The sequence below is a fragment of the Carlito syrichta genome, unplaced genomic scaffold (assembly GCF_000164805.1).
Source record: "Carlito syrichta isolate Samal-C Ts95f unplaced genomic scaffold, Tarsius_syrichta-2.0.1 Scaffold303130, whole genome shotgun sequence".
NCBI classification, from domain to species: domain Eukaryota; kingdom Metazoa; phylum Chordata; class Mammalia; order Primates; family Tarsiidae; genus Carlito; species Carlito syrichta.
In genome coordinates this window covers 143,028-159,456 of record NW_007247226.1, presented here as the reverse complement: position 1 = coordinate 159,456, position 16,429 = coordinate 143,028, and the positions used below count along the sequence as shown (strand labels likewise).

At 52.3% G+C, this 16,429-nt stretch overlaps 1 non-coding gene across 1 annotated transcript; it reads left to right on the top strand.

Moving 5' to 3' along the window:
* Nucleotides 1-3,793: 3,793 nt before the first annotated feature.
* On the top strand, nucleotides 3,794-16,070 carry LOC103260158. Its single transcript, XR_002481947.1, has 5 exons — nucleotides 3,794-3,907; nucleotides 5,167-5,307; nucleotides 11,706-11,747; nucleotides 12,912-12,985; nucleotides 15,939-16,070. It is a non-coding gene; the product is annotated as an uncharacterized LOC103260158 (transcript).
* The last annotated feature ends 359 nt before the right edge of the window (nucleotides 16,071-16,429 follow it).

The following is a 16,429-nucleotide window of genomic DNA, read 5'->3' as shown; positions in this document are numbered from 1 at the left end:
CGTCCCGCAAGGCCAAGGAGAGCCGGCGGCCACGGCGAAGACACGGGCTCGGCACGCGGTGACCGTTTCCGTCGTGCTGGCGAAGCAGGCCAGGACCGTCGGCTGCTGCCTCTGGGCGGGTTCTGGGCTGGGTTCAAGGCCGGGCTGCCTTCCTAAGCAAGGCTGACTGGCGCTGCCTCCTGATGGGAGGGCGCGTCACGGGCCCCGCTGTGGTGGGCGAATCCCCAAAGTGCCCCTCCCTCCCTCAGACCCTGGGACCCTGCTTGCTGCCTAGACCGAGTGCTTGGGAGCAGTGCGCCCACGTCGCAGCCCTACGCGGCATTCCCGGCAGCTGTTCCATAAATCATCTCGTTTCATACTCGCCCAGTTCCGGGGGGTGGAGACTGTTGTCAGCTCTGTTTCGCAGCTGAAGCCGCGGAAGCTCAGAGACGCTCAGTCACCTGCCCCAGGTCACACAGCAGGCAGAGCTGCAGGTCCAATGCGGTGCTCTGACTGTAGAGATGTGTCCGTTGCCCTAGGCGGCCCTGAGTGCAGGGTGTGGGGGTCCCTGCTCCGGCACCTGTGTCCCTGTCCGGGGTCCCTCTTTGCACAGAACGTCCCCCAGATGCCCCCACGGCCCCTTCTCAGGCAAGAGTTCCCCCTCCGGCCACCCCTCCTGCTCCCTCCCCGATTACGATCGACCGGCTGTCTCACTTGTCCACTCCTTGACTGCCCTACCCGCTCAAGGGTCAGCCTTGCCGGAAGGGGGTCCTGCCCGGTTTCGTTCTTGGTAGTGTCGCCCGTCTCTAAAACGGTCTCTGGGCACATAGAAGGTTCTCGGTGGAGATCAAATCATTCATTCCTCCCCTGGCCAGCAGGAGGGGCAAGCAAACCATTCGCTGGTAATAATAACCACAATAATAATACCTAGCACAAGGTTTCGCCCCTTGACACTCTTTTAAAAAGCTTTATTTGGCAGGGCTTGGTGGCTCAGCCTGCAATCCTGCGCTTTGGGAGGCTGAGGTGAGTGGATTGCCTGAGTCCGCGGGTTCGAGACCCGCCTGGGCAACTTGGCGAGACCTCATCTCTACAATAAATCAAAAATTAGCCAGGCGCAGTAGCACACGCCTATAGTTCCAGCTACTGGGAAGGCTGAGGTGGAAGGATCGCCGGAGTCCAGCAGGTCGAGGCTGCAGTGGCTGGGAGCCACTGTGTTGTCCAGTCTGGCCTCCAACTCTTGACCTCAAGCCGTCCTCTCGCCTCAGCCTCCCAATGTGCTGGGATGCCGGGCATGAGCCCCCATGCCTGGCTCTTGGCACTCTTGACATTTGGGGTGGGATAATTCTAGCCATCAGGATGACAGGGGCACTATCCTGTATGCACTGTGGGGTGTGTGGCGGCATCCCTGGCCTCTACCCACCAGATGTCAGGAGCATCCTCCACCCCAAGTCATGACAACCCAAACATCTCTGGACTTTCCTAGCTGTTCCGTGGGGAGCATGATGCTTTGCATTGAGAACCACAGTTCTGACACGACTTGGGACACTCCAGGCCCCGCCCTGAACATCCTCATACCCCGTGGCCACCTGCATTCCCCTGTCCCTCCAAAGCAGACCCCGAGACAGGGCATGGGCATGGTCGGTTCATACAGGAGGTGACCCCAGGCAGCTCTAGGGAAGGTGTGAAGGGCTGAACCACTGGAGCACCAGGTCTGCACTGCCAGGACCTTCCCAGAAAGCCACAGGCGCCTGTGGCAAGCTTCACTGGTCCAGAAAACCGAGCCCGATGTTACATTTCCCTGCTCAGGGCCTTTGATTCGTGCCTAGTGAAGACAGCAGTGACGACCCTCCCGCTTCCTACTTGGAGACGTTTTATGAAAACATGGTCTGAGGTGGTGGGAGGAGGGGAGGACCGGACATCGGAAGAGCTTCCTTTTTTTTTTTTTTGAGTTGGAGTCTCACTCTGTCGCCCAGGCTGGAGTGCAGTGGCACACTCACAGCCACCGCAGCCTCGACCTGCTGGACTCCAGCGATCCTTCCGCCTCAGCCTTCCAAGTAGCTGGAACCACAGGCGCGCACTACCATGCCCAGAGAATTTTTTTTATTTATTGTAGAGACAGGTCTCACCAAGTTGTCCAAGCAGGTCTTAAACCCACGGACTCAGGCAATCCACTCGTTTTGGCCTCCAAAAGTGCTGGGATTACAGGCTGAGCCACCAAGCCCAGCCACTGAGCTATCTTTTTAAAAATACAGATTTATAGCCAAGCGTGGTGGCTCATCCCAGCACTTTGGGAGACAGAGGTGAGAGGATTGCCCTACCCCAGGGGTTTGAGACCAGCCTGGGCAACTTGGAAAGACTGCATCTCTATTAATAAATCAAGAAAATGTAGCTGGGCGTGGTGGCGCACACCTGTAGTTCCAGCTACTTGGAAGGCTGAGGTGGAAGGATCACCTGAACCCAGAATGTTGAGGCTGCAGTAGTATCCGTGAGCATGCCACTGCCCTCCAGCCTGGGTGACAGAGTGAGACTCCGACTCAAAAGAAAATAAAAAATAAAAAAATAGGCCAGGCATAGTGGCTCATGTCTATAATCCCAGCACTTTGGGAGGCCAAGGTGAAAGGATTGCCTGAGCCCACGGGTTCAAGACCAGCATGGGCAACTTAAAAAAATTTAGCCGGGGGTGGTGGTGTATGCCTGTAATTCCAGCTACTTGAAAGGCTGAGGCAGAAGGATCATCTGAGCCCAGCAGGTCGAGGCTGTGGTGTCCGTGAGTGTGCCACTGCACTCCAGCCTGGGCGACAGAGTGAGACTCCAACTCAAAAAAAAAATAAAATAAATGAAAAATAAAAAAATCCAGGCATGGTGGCGCACGCCTGTAATCCCAGCACTTTGGGAGGTGGAGGCGAGAGGATTGCCTGAGTCTAGGAGTTCAAGACCAGCCTGGGCTACTTGTCAAGACCTTAACTCTACAACAAATGAAAATATAAACTGGGCATGGTGGCGTGCCTGTGGTTCCAGCTACTTGGAAGGCTGAGGCGGAAGGATCACCTGAACCCAGCAGGTTGAGGCTGCAGTGGCCTTGAGCGGCCACTGCACTCCAGCCTGGGAACAGCGTGAGACTCCAACTCAAAAAATATATGCATACAGATTTATAGTTTAAAAATAAAACTAAAAGCCAGAGGCCTTGGGAACACTGGAGGTGGCAGCCAGCACTCATCAGCCCTGACGCCTGCAGGCGGGAGATACTCCCACTCTGCTGTGGCCCTGCTTGGTCTTCCTTTCTGTTAAATGTCATCTTCCTGTCCCTTGGAGACATTTGCATTTTCAGCCCTTTGAAGGCCTCTGGGTCCACTGTCAGGCGACTCTGTCACGAATATATTGGCTAGAGGACAGGCTGTGTTGTGATAACAAAAAAAAACCCAGAAATACAGGGACCCACCTCTTCTCTCACCGACAGTCTGGGGTGGGCAGGTGTCTGTGGCAGGCAGGTGGCTGTGCTCCACAAAGCCACTGGGGACCCAGCTTCCTTCTGTCTTGTTGCTCCACGGTCCGATTGATGTCCTTATGCATGGGGTCAGAGTGGTCCCCAGTCTGCAGGAAAGGGGGGGGGGGAGGAGCAGGTACCCAATTCAAGGGTGAGACAAGAAGGTGCCCATGTCCCGTGGCCACACCCAGCTGCAAGGGAGGCAGGGGAGGGTCGTCCCCAGTCCACACTCAAAGGTTCTGTTACAAGAGGGACAGGGGAAGGCTGCTGGGACCATGGTTATTTCTCCCACGGGAGCTCTGTGGGCTGTCATGAGACAGGGACAGTCAGCTGCCTCGATGTGACCCTGTGCTGTGTCAGTTTTAGACTGGCTGGTGCAGCCGAAACCTCGATGGCTCGGTGGCAATGGCTGGCTCCTGGACGGCCCCGAAGAGGTGTTGCAAGGTACCTGCGGGGTCAGAGCCGCGAGGACCCTTCTCGGTTGCTGCCAGGGAGTTGGCAGTGCAGGCCTCTGGGCCCTGTGTGCCACTGCACCTGTGTGCCAGCGTGGGAGGCTTGATGGTGGCGAGGGGGGGGTTGCATGGCCCCATCACAGCCCAGGACAGAAGGCGTTTCAGCTTTCCCGAGTTGGGGGTGAAGAATTGAAGGGGGGCGCTTCGGGCTGGTTTTCGAATCCCTCCATTTGAGTAAGGGATTCACTGCTCCCCCCGTGATGAGGCCGCCTTTGGGGGCTGCAGCAGGTGGGGGAGCCTGTCCTGAAGGGGGAACCAGGCACGCCCGGGCCTCGAGTGCTCGGGGGTGTGAAGGTGTGCCCTGGCACCGGCCCCGCCCCATCTGTGAGTGACTGTGTCTGCGGGGTGTGCGACCGTGCATGCAGCAGTGTGGCTGTTTTTGTGGCTGTGGCTGAATCTTTGTGTGTGTGCACAAATGCACGTGATCGTGCTGTGAGTGTGTGTTCCTGTGGGTGAACGTGTGTGTGCAACGGTATATGTGTGTGTGAGTACAGGATTTGTGTAGGTTTCTGTGTGTGTTTTTGGATCACAACTTGTGTATGTAAATGTGTGTACACATGTGACTGTAGGCGTGTATTTTAGGGTGTGTCCGTGAACATGTATATATGTATGTCACCATGCATGGAGCACATTTGAGGACCCTCTGTGTATGTATGTGTGTGTCTGTGCATGTGTGTTTATGAGTGCGTGTATGTCTGTTCATGTATGTGTGTTTGTGAGTGTGTATATGTGTCTGTGGGAGTGTGTGCATATGTGTTTGTGTGGGTGTGTTTGTGAGTGTGTGTGTGTGTTTGTGGATGTATGTATATGTCTGTGAGTTTGTGAGTATGTGTGTGTATGTGCATGTGTGTGTGTTTGTGTATGTGTTTGGGTATGTGTGTATTTCTGTCTGTGTGTGTTTGTGGGTATGTGTGTGTGTGTGCGTATGTGTTTGTGTGTGTTTGTGAGTGTATGTGTTTTTGTGGGGGATGTGAGCATGTGTGTCTGTGTGTGTTTGTGTGTGTGTCTTTGGGTGTGTGTGTTTGTGAATGTATGTGTGTGTGTCTTAGTGTGTGTGTGTGCATGCACGCACGTGCCTCGGAGGAAGACTTGAGGCACAGCCTGTACAGCGTGCAGGTACAGATCCTCTCTGGGCAGGGTGTGGTCTCTGCACCGGGTCAGCTCACGGAGACCCCACGTGTTCCTCCACAGCTGAGGCGTGCAGCACCACCGAGGACGGGGCGGAGCCACTGCTCTGTCCCTCAGGCTATGAGTGCCACATCCTGAGCCCAGGGGACATGGCCGAGGGTATCCCCAACCGCGGGCAGTGCGTCAAGCAGCGCCGCCAGGCAGGTGAGTGCCCCTTCCGTGGGAGACTCACCCCAGGGAACAGTGCCGGAGCCGGGCGGGCGCTGGACGGGGTCTTCCCGTCTCCCAACCGCCCTTCCCCGCTACTCAAGCATGTGGCACAGGCTCTTGAGTCGGCAGACTGGCTGCAAATCCCAACTCCGCACCGGATAGCCGGGTGCCCTCGGGGTCAGTTTCTTCATGACTCTGAGCCTCAGTTTCCTCATCTGTAAAACGGGGCTACTTCATGCTGTTATGAGGATTAACTGGAATCCCACATGCAGGTCCTCAGAACAGAGTTAGGCAAGAACAGGTCAGTAAACACTGGAAATCTCATGCCCCCTGTGAACCCCTCTTCGACTCACAATGGGTCAGGGTTAAGATTTTTCGACTTTCTGAGGTCTGACAATTAGATTCTTGAGCTCATCCTAGAAAAAGTGCTGCATGCCTCACTGCTATCACCACGGTCACCTTCGAACATTCCCCTTGGGAAGCTATGTACCTACGCCAGCGCCTAGTCCACCCATCAAGGCCATTTTGGAACTCTTTTTCTGGAATGGCCATCAGAGCTGTCGTTGCGTGAATGTTGGTGATTGAATTAGAGCAACGAACAGATATTAATTTCTTGTTCAACTGGGCAAGAGTGGAAGTGAAATCAGGGACATGTTTGTCCAAGTTTATGGGATAAAGACATGAAGAAAATAACAGTGTACAAATGGATTAAACATTTTTCTTAGGGGAGAGAAAGCATCACTGATGAAGAGAGGACAGGACGACTGGTAACAAACAGAACTGACGAAAACATTGCAAAAATGTGTTGACTTGTGTGTCGAAATCATCGGCTGACTGCGAGAGTCATAGCAGACCAAATAAACATCAGTAGCGAGTCGGTCAGGAAAATCTTACCTGGAAACCTTGGCATGAGAAAGGGGTGTGCAAAATGGTCCCGACGGAGCTCTTGCATCACGACAGTATCTGCGAGGGAGTTTTCAGCCAGTAAACAAATAACTGTGTCAGAACACTCTCCCTACTCACCTTATCTGGCTCCCAATGACCTCTTTCTTTACCCAAAGAGAAAGAAAACATTGAAAGAAGACATTTGATGACTTCAGGACATCAGGGGTAATACGATGACAGTTCCGATGGTCATTCCAGAAAAATAGTTCCAGAATGGCCTTGACGGGTAGACTAGGCGCTGGCGTGGGTGCCTAGCTTCCCAAGGGGAATGTTCAAAGATGACCGTGGTGATAGTAAGCAATGAGGTATGCAGCACTTTTTCTTTCCTTTTCTTTTCTTTCTTTCTTTTTTTGTTTTCTTTGAGTTGGAGTCTCACTCCATCACCCAGGCTGGAGTGCAGTGGCACGCTCATGACCACCGCAGCCTCGACCTGCTGGGCTCTGGCGATCCTTCCGCCTCAGTCTTCCAAGTAGCCGGAACTACGGGTACGCGCTACCATGCCCGGCTAATTTTTGATTTATTGTAGAGACGAGGTCTCGCCAAGTTGCCGGGACTGGTCTCGAACCCGCGGGCTCAGGCAATCCACTCGCCTCGGCCTCCCAAAGTGCTGGGATGACAGACTGAGCCACCGAGCCTGGCCTGCAGCACTTTTTCTAGGATGATGCATGGACCTAATTGTCAGCCCTTGTGCACTGGTGTGAAAGTGACACACAGTCAGTGGAAACAGACTTCAGGGGCCCACATAACCACTCTGTTGTTCACTTTCTGGCCAGTCGTTGATAAATCACACGAGCTATTCACCGCCTGATCATAAGCCACACTCCCTGCTGGATGGTTCTGCCCAGCAGAAGGCTGATGCGAGTGTCCTGAGCACATCTATGGCAGGGAAGCCTGAGCGATGGTGTCCAGTAGATCAGCTGCGATCAGTGCACTTTCACCAACGACGGTGTCGACTTACAGTGGATTGCCGATTTGTAACCCCATTGTGAGTCAAGGAGCAACCATAGCCATTTTATTTTATTTTTCAGACTTCTTTTTTTTTTTTTATAGTGATGAGGTCTCCCTGTATTGCCCAGGCTAGTCTCAAACTCCTGGGCTCAGGCAATCCTCTCGCCTTGGCCTCCCAAGTAGCGGAGACTACAGGCACGCGCCACTATGCCCTGCTACTTTTTCTATGTTTTGTAGAGACAAAGTTTTGCTGTGTTGCCCAGACTGGTCTCAGACTCCTGGGCTCAAGTGGTCCTTTCTCCTCAGCCTCCCAAAGTGCTGGGATGACAGACCGCACCCAGCCAACTGTATCTATTTTAAACTGCATGGAATTTGAACTGTCTGAGAATCCTTAGCTTCCCAGAACTTTGCCAGTACAGTTCAGTTTGACCTGCTTAGTGCTTTTCTTTGGGGGACAAAGGCGAGAAATAGCTGAGTGAATGCTGTCACCTTCGTTTGCATAATTTGCCCAAGACTAGACAGGACAACAGAGCAAGACCGCTGGTGCTATCCAAGGCCTCCTCCTGTGCCGTGTGAGTTCAGGGATGAGGGACTCTGCTGGCTTTTTGGCATGGAGTCTGGAAGGCATGTGAGCAAGCTGTGAGCCCGGGACTCCTGGGTGCCCCGGCTTACCTAGTCAAAGGTGTGTTCAGTCAGACCAAGACACCAGGGTGCTGTGTCCACCTCTGCTTCTCTTGCCCCTGATGCTTATAACCGGCCGCTTGGTCAAGATTGATGTTGACCACGGGGACCTATTTGCCAAAAGCATCTGGAGGGTGCAGGAGCTACACAAGTTTTTTTTAACGATTTGGAAATTTTTTTTTTTGGTCGGGGTCTCACTCTGTCACCCAAGCTGGAGTGCAGTGGCATGATCACACCTCACCACAGCCTCAACCTCCTGGGCTCAGGCAATCCTCCCGCCTCAGCCTCCCAAGTAGCTGAGACTACAGACATACGCCACCATGCCCTGTTCATTTTTTAATTTTTTTGGTAGAGACAAAGTCTCACTAGGCTGCCCAGGCTGGTCTCAAACTCCTGGGCTCAAGCGATCCTCCCATCTCGGCCTCCCAAAGTTCTGGGATGCCAGGCGTGAGCCACCATGCCTGGTCTGATTTGGAAACTGATTTCTCTGCAAGAAAGGCATAGACATAATAAGATCAGTGACACCTTTCACATCGTTAATACCACAAATACAACTGTAAGGTATTAAGAGCGTCTGGAGGATCCTGGTTCCTGATTCCCAGAATTCTGAACTGTGGAAAAGTTGCCTACACAAGGTTTTGAGCCGAACAGCTATTGCTGTGATTTCCTCTGTATCCTGTATCCCATTTGCTACTTGTCTGGGGCTACGGGGTGGCTTCTCTAACCAGCTAGCCTGGGTTCTCATGGCCGCTTGGCCCCTCACGGCTGTGGCAAATAACCTAACTTTTGGGGGCCTCACTTGCTATATCTGTGAAATGGCTTGATAACACCTGAGCTGCTTCCCTGGGCTCTTGAAGACGCCATGGGTCAGTCCCGCCCAGGCCTGCCACTTCGAAAGCATCGAACAGAACGTTGTTATCTCCCCACTGCTTGTCTCTGGACACCCAGTCACACTGTGGGTGGGTGGGGTGTGTGGTCCTTGGACATGAAACTCCGAGGACCCGTGGGCCTGGCAGAGCCTGCTGGAGTGTGGAGGGGAGGGGCAGTCTCTTCCAAGGGCTGTGGGGTGAGTGAGGAGTTCTTTGGAGTCTGTGGTTGTTTTCGGTAATGACAGCCTCCTCAGAGGCTGGCCTCAGTTGCGTTCCCTTTCTCACCCCCTGATCTTTTGCAATCAGTTTTATGACCTCTTAGACCAGAGGGAGCCAAACCAGGTCAAACCAATTCTTGAGGGTCCAAACCAGTTCAAAAACAACCCATGTCCAGGACGAAGTGAAGCAGGGTCGGGCGCGGTGGCTCACGCCCGTCATCCCAGGACTTTGGGAGGCCAAGATGGTAGGACTGCTGGAGGCCAGGAGTTTGAGACTGGCCTGGGCAACATAGCGAGCTTCGTGAAGCCTGGAGCAGAAGGAACTTTATTTGATGAAGCCACGTAGAATCCCTTGGTGGGTGAATTCTATTTGGCCTGAGGAAGATGTCCAAGGTCTGCACACACCTCTGTCTCCTTGCGACATTACAGGCCAGAATCCATCCCTGGGGCATGGGGGAGCAGGAATGTTTAGCCACCCTCCCCTCAAGCCTGCGAAAGTCCTAGTCAGCTGCTGTTGTGGAAAACAGTGACTGACAACCTGACACGGTGGTTCACGCCTATCATCCCCGCACCCCTGCACTTTGGGAGGCAGAAGCGAGAGGATTGCCTGAGCTCAGAGTTTCGAGACCAACCTGGGCAACTTGACGAGACCTCGTCTCGACAATAAATCAAGAAAAACTAGCCTGGTGTGCTGGCGCATGCCTGTTGTTCCGGCTACTTGGAAGACTGAGGTGGAAAAATTGCCTGAACCCAGTGGGCCAAGAGTGTCGTGGCTGTCAGCGTACCACTGCGCTCCAGCCTGGGCGACAGTGAGATTCCAATTCAAAAAAAAAGAAAAAAGAAAGAAAAAATAGTGACGGCAGCAGTTGCTGATAAAGAACCCACCTGGGGTGTCACCACCTTGCACAATGGTGGGGGATGGTGTCACCAAAAAAATACACATTTTAAGCCATGTTGTCCGTGTAGGACTTTTCAAAGTGGAATTGAATGATGGCAGCGATGTGTCATATGATGTTTGCTCAAAAGACGGTGTTCATCAAATGAATGCACACGTTCCCCTGATACAACCAGGGCAGTCAGAGAAAATGATGGAAGCACGGTTGTCATTGGAAGAGCGCAAGACCATTTGCAAGTGGCATTTGAAAATCGAGAGTGGTGTGGAAGGACAGCGACCGTGGAGGCTGAGTATGCCACAGAACCTCAACACGCCTGATAACTGCGGGCATTCGTGATGAGTTTGAGACCCACGGTGCTGCGTGTGACGTGCACAAGGGAAGACCCGGGAGGCCCCACCCAGCAGCAAGCCCCGCAGTCGTTCACGGTGATCAGAAGTGTCTGGACACTTCGAGTGAGCACCTCGTAATTGCAGAAGTCGGAGGTGACGCGTATCCATCTTCTGTTATCAGTATCTATTGAGTATTACAATTTCAATACGGCTTTTTCCTTTCTTAAAATGGGTACACGTTTTTTTCGGCACCCTGTGTAGATGTCAGGGCTGGTCCCCGACACCCTGGTGATCTTTAGTTTGGCCACAGATCGAAAGATCAAGCCCGACTACTGCCCACGTGGATCTGATGGATGTTCTAGTGAGAAGACGGCGCTGACCACCAAAGAGATCTGAGCTCGATTTGGGAGACAGCGCCACCTGAAATGTCCACGTGTCACGTCCCCATCCACGTGTGTGTTCCTGCTACCCCAGGGTGGGGCTGAGGCAGAGACAGGGGTCAGTGGCTGACGACAGCAGAGTTATGGCGTGGGGACACACAGCGAGTCATTGACACGTGAGAGTGCCGGCAGGTGACCCCCTTTGATGTATAAAATAGCAGTTTCCTGTGGTTCCTCCTAATACTTCATGTACGTGTCTTATATGAAATTACGTCTTTTAAGCCTCACAATCACCTTGAGAGGCACTGATTTCGTGCCCATTTTCAGGTGGGAAAACTGAGACTCAGAGAGAAGGAGCGGCGATTCAGATTCAGGTTATGTTGTCATCTGCAGTAATGACATTTTAGTCTCTTTTGAACAGACCCAAAGAGGACCATTTCTTCCCCATGAGAACATGCTTTGTAATGAAATGTGCTGAACAGTGTGGAAATTTTGCTTCCAGTTCATTTGTTAAGACAGTGGTTCCCAAGCTTTTTGTTCTTAGGACGCCCTTACCCTCAAAAAAATCTTGAGAAGACCCCCATGGCGCTTTATGGGAGTCATGGCTGTGGATATTCATCATGTTAGAAACTAAACCCGAGGCCACACCTGTAATCCCAGCCCTTTGGGAGGCCGAGGTGGGAGGATCACTTGAGGCCAGGAGTTCAAGACCAGGCTGGGCAATGTAGTGAGACCCATGTCTCTATTTTTAAAAATTAAAATAAAAAAAAAAAACTAAAGTTGAGGCATTGAAAAACTTATGTATTCATTCATTTATAAAATAACAAAAATAATATTTTTCTTAAAAATAGCTGTCTTACAAAACAAAAAAAGAAATAGTGAGCAGAGTGGCATTTCCTTACTTTTTTTTTTCCATATAATTCAGGGATTAAGAGAAGACTTATTCTCCTGTCTGCTTCTGTTTTCAGTCGCCTGTAACATCACACTTCACGTAGCTTCTGGAAAATTCCATCCTACACTCGTGAGAGAATGAGCATGAAAAACACAAATAATTCCTTACTATTGCGAAAACAGCTTTGGCCTATAAACTCCTGAAAGAAGTTTTCCCCTCCCTCTTGTTTTCCAGATGGGCGGATCCTACGGCACAAATTTTACAAGGAATATCCAGGTAGGAGAAGATGCCATGCTTTCTTTGCAGAGGGCGCGGGAAGGGCTGTGGGCATTACTTGGGTGAAGAAGAAAAATACAAGCCCAGGGCTGGGAGACGGGACAAAATCGGAGCTGCGACCGAGAACTCCAGCGGAAGCCCTTGTGGTCCGGTGGTGGCCGGAAGGTGTGTGCAATGGGCGCGTGGCAGACGTGGCCTGGTGCTGAGCTTCCAGGCTTAACTCCCTGCCACCGTCATTGAGGCAACTGGAACACATGGCTGGTGCCGTCCCCTCTATTCCTGCCACCATCCACCCCCCCACTCCTCACCCGTTTGTATACCCCTCCGTCCGCTCGTCCACCCATCCATTCTTTCGCTCGCCCATCCATCTATATTCTTTCATAATTCACCCCTCCGACTATCCATCCCTCCACTTTTTTATCCATCCATATATACAGTCACCCTTTTCATCCATTCCCTCATTCTTTCATGTATTCATTCCCCCACTCTTCACCCATCCACCCCTCCATTCGTCCACCCACCCATCCATTCACTCACCCCTCCATCCAGTTACCTACCCACCCATCCAACGTGTCTTCACCAAGAATTTAGAGCACATCTTTGCCAAGCATTATTCACCACTCTAGGCTGGAGGTTGGGGCTTCATCTGTGAGCCTGGCTGACCCAGTCCCTGCTGTCAGCAGCTAATGTCAAGCAGGCAATTCAAACGCGAAGAAAGCCCAAGGGGTCATGTCATGATCATAGTGACAAGCCTTACTGGCGTCACATACGGGACACTACAAAGGCTCCTTAGACCAGGCGGTCGGGACTGGCTTCCTAGGGAGGGAACAGGAGCTCTCAGCCTAAAGCATAGAGACAGTGGGTCGTGGAGGGGCACATGGGACGCACCTAGAGTTGAAGGCAGCTTGGCCGACCCTGCAGCGGGAGTGTGTGGTGGGGTGGAGGGTGCAGGAGCGAGCCGGCGACATAGACAGGGCCATCCCACAGGTGGGGGACCTGTAGAGGGCAGGGGAGGCACTGCAGGGGGGGACTTGGTGACCCACTTGTGGGAGGGGAGAGGCCAGGTCACCAGGCCTAACTTGGCTGCCACTGGCAAGCCCTGGGGGGGGAGTCTGGAGCAGGAATAGACACGCCCACCCTGACGGAGCCATACTCTTTTCACAGAGGGTGACTCAAAGAATGTGGCAGAACCTGGAAGGAGACCACAGAGACACTTCCCATAAAGTCGCGGCAGGCAGGTGAGTGGGAGGAGAGTGAGCCGGCGGCAGGCGGGACCTGGGCACTCTGGGGTCCTGGCAGCTTCCGTCACCAGGTGGGCCAGGAGGGCGAGGGCAGGGCTGAAGCTCCCCTAAGTAGTCTGTCCCCTCCTGATGTTGTCGATAGCGTCTTGGAAGCCACAGCTTCCAGTGAAGCAACAACTGTATGCGCTGTACACCGTAGGAGCTTATCATTTGTTCATATCAGTTAGCCTACCGTAAGTTGGCTTCCTTAGACCGGATGTTGCTTCGCTTCAAGTCACCGTTTCCAAGAACCTATCGACGGTGGTGAGCAAGGACTTGCTGGAGTTTCGCAGCGAGCATGGAGGAGCTTGGAGATCAGAAACAAAGCGTTTCTCTGCCCTCCGACCCAAACCCAAGAGTAAACCAGGTCATTCGTGCTCACGCTTCTGCCCTGATGTCCCCACGTCCCAGGAAGTCTGTCTGTCTGTCTCTCCCCACTTCTGTCAGACAACTTTGGTGAGTGCCAGCCAACTGACAGGCAAGTTTCCAGCTACCCAGTTTCCAGTAGTAGTTCATGGGTATTTACTGTGTGCCTGGGAGACGACATCCACAAAACCTCTGCTTAAACGGAGGCCACATTCTAGGAGGAGAGGACACAAATCTCAAGTCAGTCAACACAAAAATGGCACATAAGGATGTGAACAGGAGCCATGGGGCAGAGCCACCAGGCAGGGCTGGGGCGGCCTCCGTGGGGTCAGAGAAGGCCCTTGCAAGGGCAACATTGGAGCCAGGACCTGAAGCCAGAAAGTGCTGCCCGGGGAGGACCTGGAAGGTGGACATCCAGGCAGAGGAGACTGGAACCAGAGTCCCAAGGCGAGAAGGATGTGGGCTTTGAGGAGCCCAGGGAGGCCACTGGGGTGGGGACGGAAATATGGCGGGAGGCTGCAGGTGAGGCTCGGCTGTGCTCTCGGGCGCCCTCGAAGGTGCCGTGCCAAGGGCGTGGGATCGCCACGACCCGGCCCCTGAAAGTGGGACAGCCACACAGGGCAAACCAATGTCCTCAGAAGCAGGGTGTCCTTGAGAAGCGATGCCAGAGCTCAGATTCCAGAACATTCAGAGCTGAGTTCACCAGGGAGGGGTGAGCCTGTGGAGATCTATGTCAGCATGTCTATTACCTGCTGATGACAGGAACCGTCTCTGGAGCGGGTCAGGGAGGGCCGGGCCCCGGGATGAAAACAAGACCTTGAGAGACAGCTCAGGGCGGGCTTAGAAGGATGGGCTTCAGAGCCGGCCAGGCCTGGGTCTGCATTCTTACTCTGAAACTCTGTGACCTCTTATGCTGATGGCCCTGACTCTCCCAGCCTCAGTGTCCTGATCTGTAAAATGTGAATGATGGGGCGGGGTGAGCAGGGAACTAACTAAGGCAATGCCCCACAGAGCCTCCACAGTGAGGTAAGCATTTACTCTTAGCAGTTTGAAGTGTGTCTTGGCATCCTCCCCCAGCACTTTCCCACTTCTGCCAATCCCTTCCTTACAGTATTATGATAATTGTTCAGGGGAGGGAGCGGGGTGGAGAAGCACACTTCATCAATAAGTGTCCCTGATCTCATACCAGGTGACGGGGGGACCAAAGCGAAGCCCAAACTTTACCTGTACAACGACTATTTGTACCCCTAACCCTGAATCGTACCCCGCATCTTTAAAATAGCATTTTTTTTTAAAAAAAGAATTTACTCTTAGCAGAGACTGGCATCTTCCTGGTGTCTCTGGTGCCGGGAGAGGGGCAGGGGGTGAGACAGATTTGCCACCCAAGCTCTACCCTGCAGCAGCTGAGATGCATTCTGTTGAACCCGGGACTCTAATGAGAGAGATAGAGACCACAAAGATCCAGCTCCGATGCAAACACACGAGGGTCTTTCTTCAGGCTCGAGTCTGGGCTCACGCCCGAAGCAGCAGCTTCAGGGACGAGAGCCCTGATTCATAATGGCAAGCAGTTTTTATGCACAATTACAGAGGGAGGGGAAAGAACTCCAAACTTGATTTTACATGATTGGGTAATTTCTCCTAATGGGTACAGGAACAATTGGTATTGGTGGGTGCTGCCCGTGATTGACAGAAACCCACTTAATGGGCCGAGTGGAATGTTAGATAAGTTAGGTCCATGCAGTCCCTGCGTATGAAGTAACCTGAGCCGGCAGGCAAAGGGTTACATTAGCCCTTTAAGTTTCCATCCCAAGGTATGCTTAGGAAAGCTTGTTTGCTTAACATTTACATAACATAACATGGTCATTATGAGACAACAAAAGCCAAACTTTTAACAAAGTTTTAAATATGAATGCTGCAAACACATACAGTGAATGTGGGGTAGAAAATCATATACTAATTCTGGGAATTTATAAAATATCACAAGTGTATTATAGCAAGGCGGTTTCTTATATAAAAGTCTTTGTTCCCTGCAGGTTTACATAGCCACTGCATGTAAATTATCACTGGGATAAAAACCGGTGATAGAGAGCAGCTGGCGCCTCTGAGTCTGCTGCCACCTTGTAGGAATGTCTGAAAGGGGCTTATCGCTTTATCATTTACATCCCGTTGCAAAAGCATAAGTTAGCCTACTAATTTGGGGCTGACGATGCTTAACCCAAGAGTTCTAAATACAAACACTGCTTACGCCATTATTGGTCACGACCCAGCACCCGACATATGCCTAATTCTACGGGGTCTGAGATAGGATTTAAAGTACTAAGATTTCATTTGAGGTAGAATTTAAAGTACTAAGATTTCATAAAATACATGAGGTAGGAATACACAAAATATATAGTAAACATGAGGTGGGGATATATGAAATACAGTGAACTAAACGCTACTTTTACAGCAGATAAGTTTCTTGGTTTCTTGGGTCTCTCAATAGCATGCTCTTAACCTAAATCTATTGTTGTCTTCTCACATTCCTCCTCTGTTTCTTTTACAGCCGGTGTGCGAGAACCTTCCTTCACCTTCTGCTAAGCCTTGGAAACATCTGGAAGAACAGTTTGACCCCCAAAGTTTGCATTCAGCTCGGCAGAGCAAGACTCCAGAGAGACTTCGAGACGGGACGCCTGGCTGGCCCCCTGTGCTCCTGGTCCCCACCCTTCCATCCTGGAAGCAAGACCCTGCAGCCCACCAGCTCTTCATCCAGAGAAGAAGCCACCACCGTGTGAGCATGCTCGAAGCACCTTTCTAAGAGTCCAGCATCTTGGCACTTTGGACAGATTTCTTTTTCCCAGTCCAGCTCTGGTGCGGGGGGGGAGGGGAAGGTGGGGGCGGGGCGAGCCATCCTGAACACCCTCAAGGTGAATCCAGCCACCAGGAAATGGAAGCAAACTTGCCCTTGACGGTGTGAGCCACGGTTTTAACCCCCCAGTGGTCTTAAGCTGGGCGTGCCCAAGCCCTAGTGTTAGCAGAAGGTGGAAGAAAGTTATA